Here is a 5245-nt window from a genome sequence, read left to right as displayed (position 1 = left end):
GTGGTGGGGCATCATGGTTTGGGGCTGCTATGCTGTGTCAGGGCCTGGACGGATTGCTGTCATCGAAGGAAAAATGAATTCCCAAGTTTATCCAGACATTTTGCAGGAGAACTTAAGCTAAAGCTCAACAGAAGATGGGTGTTGCAACAGGACAACGACCCAAAGCATAGATGTAAATCAACAACAGAATGGCTTAAACAGAAGAAAATACGCCTTCTGGAGTGGCCCAGTCAGAGTCCTGACCTCAACCCGATTGAGATGCTGTAGCATAAACTCAAGAAAGCGATTCACACCAGACATCCCAAGAATATTGCTGAACTGAAACAGTTCTGTAAAGAGGAATGGTCAAGAATTTCTCCTGACCATTGTGCACGTCTGATCTGCAACTACAGGAAACGTTTGGTAGAAGTTATTGCTGCCAAAGGAGGTTCAACCAGTTATTAAATCCAAGGGTTCACATACTTTTTCCACCTGCACATGTGTTTACATGGTGTGTTCAATAAAAACATGGCAACATTTAATTCTTTGTGTGTTATTAGTTTAAGCAGACTGTGATTATCTATTGTTGTGACTTAGATGAAGATCAGATCACATTTTATGACCAATTTGTGCAGAAATCCATATCATTCCAAAGGGTTCACATACTTTTTCTTGCAACTGTATACTAATGCCAGAAGCCTGACTAATAAAACTGGGGAACTGGAATTAGGGATGTGTGAGGAGGACTATGACATAGTGGGAATAACGGAAACATGGCTGGATGATAGCTATGACTGGGCAGTTAATGTACAAGGTTACAGTCTGTTTAGAAAGGATTGTCAAAACCGGAGGGGGGGTATGCCTTTATGTAAAGTCCTGTCTAAAGCCCACACTCCGGGAATATATAAGTGAGGGACATGAACATGTGGAGTCACTGTGGGTAGAGATACATGGAGCTAAAAACAATAATAAATTACTAATAGGAGTTTACTATAAACCACCTAATATACCAGAGTGCACAGAAAATCTACTACTAAACGTGATAGACAAGGCAGCAAATCATAATGAGGTGGTTATTATGGGGGACTTCAACTACCCAGATATAGACTGGGAAACTGAAACTTGTATATCTCATAAAGGAAACAATTACCTCTCGAACTGGTTCAGGACCCGACTAGAGAGACGGCCATACTGGACTTAGTATTAACCAATATGCCTGACAGAACAACAGACGTGCAGGTTGGGGGACACCTGGTAAATAGTGACCATAAAGTAATAACCTTCCAATTATTATTCAAAAGAGCGTTTCTACAGGGAGGAACAAAAATACCAAACTTCAAAAAAAGCTAAATTTAGCCAACTAAGGCTACTTTCACACTTGCGTTCAGAGCGGATCCTTCTGGTGTCTGCACAGACGGATCCGCTCCTATAATGCAAACGTTGGGATCCGTTCAGAACGGATCCGTCTGCATTATAGTTCAGAAAAAATTCTAAGTGTGAAAGTTAGTCAGACGGATCCGTCCAGACTTTACATTGAAAGTCAATGGGGGACGGATCAGTTTGAAATTGCACCATATTGTGTCAACTTCAAACGGATCCGTCCCCATTGACTTACATTGTAAGTCTGGACGGATCCATTTGGCTCCGCACGGCCAGGCGGACACCCGAATGCTGCAAGCTGTGTTCGGATGTCCGCCTGCTGAGCGGAACGGAGGCCAAGCGGAGCCATCCTGATGCATTCTGAGCGGATCCGCATCCACTCAGAATGCATTGGGGCTGGACGGATCCGTTCAGGGCCGCTTGTGAGAGCCTTCAAACGGAGCTCTCAAGCGGAACCCCGAACGCAAGTGTGAAAGTAGCCTTAGAGAGCCCCAAAAAAATACAGCCACAAAATCGAATATCTTTAAAAGCATCCTAAAATCTCATTGTGAGAGGTACATACTGTATGGGAATAAAATGTTAAGGAACAAAAAGAAACCAATGTGGATAAATAGAACTGTAAAGAAAGCAATAAATGACAAAAAGAAAGCATATAAATCACTAAAACAGGAGGGTAGCACGGAAGCACTGAAAAATTATAAGGAAAAAATAGAACATGTAAAAAACTAATAAAAGCGGCCAAACTAGATACTGGAAGATTAATTGCCAAAGAGAGTAAAACTAACCCTAAAATGTTCTTCAATTATATAAATGTTAAAAAGTATAAATCTGAAAGTGTCAGCCCTTTAAAGAGTAATGAGGGGGGGGGGGTCGCAGAGAGCGACGAGGAGAATGCAAAGCTGTTAAATATTTTTTTCTCCAATGTATTCACTGAGGAAAATAAACTGTCAGATGAAATGCTGAATGTAAAAATAAATTCTCCATTAAAAGTGTCCTGTCTGACCCAGGAAGAAGTACAACAGCGACTTTAAATGATTAAAATAGACAAATCGCCAGGACCAGATGGCATACACCCCCGTATCCTAAGGGAATTAAGTAATGTCATAGCCAGACCCTTATTTCTGATATTTGCAGACTCTATACTGACAGGGAATGTCCCACAGGATTGGCGCATAGCAAATGTGGTGCCAATATTCAAAAAGGGTCCAAAAACAGAGCCTGGAAACTATAGGCCGGTAAGTTTAACATCTGTTGTGGGTAAACTGTTTGAAGGTTTTCTATGAGATGCTATCTTAGAGCATCTCAACGGAAATAAGCAAATAACGCCATATCAGCATGGCTTCATGAGGGTTTGGTCAGGCCAAAGTAATTTAATCAGTTTCTATGAGGAGGTAAGTTCTAGACTTGACAGTGGCGAATCAATGGATGTCGTATATCTGGACTTCTCCAAAGCATTTGACACTGTACCACATAAAAGGTTAATATATAAAATGAGAATTCTTGGACTGGGAGAAAATGTCTGTATGTGGGTAAGTAACTGGCTCAATGATAGAAAGCAGAGGGTGGTTATTAACGGTACACACTCAGATTGGGTCACAGTCACTAGTGGGGTACCTCAGGGGTCCGTATTGGGCCCTATTCTCTTCAATATATTTATTAATGATCTTGTAGAAGGCTTGCATAGTAAAGTATCAATTTTCGCAGATGACACTAAACTGTGTAAAGTAATTAACACTGAAGAGGACAGTATACTACTACAGAGGGATCTGGATAGATTGGAGGCTTGGGCAGATAAGTGGCAGATGAGGTTTAACACTAACAAATGTAAAGTTATGCACATGGGAAGGAATAATGCAAGTCACCCGTACATACTAAATGGTAAAACACTCGGTAACACTGACATGGAAAAGGATAATAAACAGCAAACTAAGCTGCAAAAACCAGTGTCAGGCAGCTGCTGCCAAGGCCAATAAGATAATAGGTTGCATCAAAAGGTGCATAGATGCCCGTGATAAGAACATAGTCCTACCAATTTACAAATCACTATTCAGACCACACATGGAGTACTGTGTACAGTTCTGGGCTCCTGTGAACAAGGCAGACATAGCAGAGCTGGAGAGGGTCCAGAGGAGGGCAACTAAAGTAATAACTGGAATGGGGCAACTACAGTACCCTGAAAGATTATCAAAATTAGGGTTATTCACTTTAGAAAAAAGACGACTGAGGGGAGATCTAATTACTATGTATAAATATATCAGGGGTCAGTACAGAGATCTATCCCGTCATCTATTTATCCCCAGGAGTGTGACTGTGATGAGGGGACATCCTCTGCGTCTGGAGAAAAGAAGGTTTGTACACAAACATAGAAGAGGATTCTTTACGGTAAGAGCAGTGAGACTATGGAACTCTCTGCCTGAGGAGGTGGTGATGGTGAGTACAATAAAGGAATTCAAGAGGGGCCTGGAGCGTAATAATATTACAGGCTATGGCTACTAGAGAGGGGTCGTTGATCCAGAGAGTTATTCTGATTGCCTGATTGGAGTTGGGAAGGAATTTTTTTTTTTTTTAAGTGGGGGAAATTGGCTTTTACCTCACAGTTTTTTTTTTTGCCTTCCTCTGGATCAACTTGCAGGATGACAGGCCGAACTGGATGGACAAATGTCTTTTTTCGGCCTTATGTACTATGTTACTATGTAATATGCCTGGTGCTGGTGGCAGTGTATATGGCAGATAGAGAGATTTCTAGATAGGATGGAACTCACCATTCCATTCTCCTCCTTTTGGGCAGAAGTACGCCAGTCCTGCTTCCTACCAGAGGGAAGGGTTGCAGTTCTAGTTTAGAGCACTCTAAGCCTGGGAACCATTGGAGCCAGACGTGCCTAACATGTAGCAGCCAGGGCAGTCTAAGCTAAGCTTGCAATGGAGGCAGATGTGTGGAAGATGTTGCAGCAAGTGTAAAAAGTTCTCCAACTGTGGCAGGAGTCTCTCAAAAGGGAATCAGCTCATAGAGCACCATGACTCCTTGCTAATTTACTTAATTAGTGTGGGGAGGTGGACATCAGCCAAAGGCACCCCAATCTAGGGATACCAAAACCAACCGAAAGTCCAGTAACCAGACCCATGCCGAGTTTAGCACAGCAGAGAAGGATAAAGCAGAATATTTAAGTTTGCCTGCCATTTATTTCCAAAGCCTGATGGAACCAAGAGAAACCATGAATATTGTGTTGATGCAAGTAAAGCTGTTGAACTTTATAAGAGTCTGGACTCGACTTATTCTCTACTATTACTTATCCCCTTTTATTGCTTCGGTGCCTAACCCTGGGGAGTGAGGGTATTCATGTAGGAGCACCATGACACACACAGAGACTACTAAGGGCCGCACCACACCATTCAGCATTCCTATAGACCTGTGACACGATCGGCCCTGGGGGGCAGCACGTTGCACTTTTCTTCCGAGGATACTTACATTACAGGACTCACAAACAGTGAATGTTAAAGGAAATGTGTCACCAAAAATGTTTCCTGACAGTTATAACCAGATAGCAACACATATCTTTTTTTTCTAATCTGTTATTATTTTCTGATTGCAGATTTATTTATTCTATTTACTGAACATTATTATGTGGGTGGCCATCTTGCCTGAGCTGTTCTTTACAGCATTTAAAAAGCATTAACAAAATTGCTTTCTGGCAGCCACATGGGACATAGACACAATGGTCAGGGGGGGACCTCATTGACTTCTATGGGGGAGTTTTCGAGGCATGCTCTGTGTCCTGTGCAGCGGTCAATCATTATACAAGGCAAGTATAGATAAGCTTTGACAATCACCTATTGGGAATTGTGGATCCTGTCTTATCTATACGCAGAGATGATATAATTAGAGGAA

This window comes from Bufo bufo, chromosome 5, assembly GCF_905171765.1.
Source record: "Bufo bufo chromosome 5, aBufBuf1.1, whole genome shotgun sequence".
Classification (NCBI taxonomy): domain Eukaryota; kingdom Metazoa; phylum Chordata; class Amphibia; order Anura; family Bufonidae; genus Bufo; species Bufo bufo.
This window is presented reverse-complemented; position numbering follows the sequence as displayed.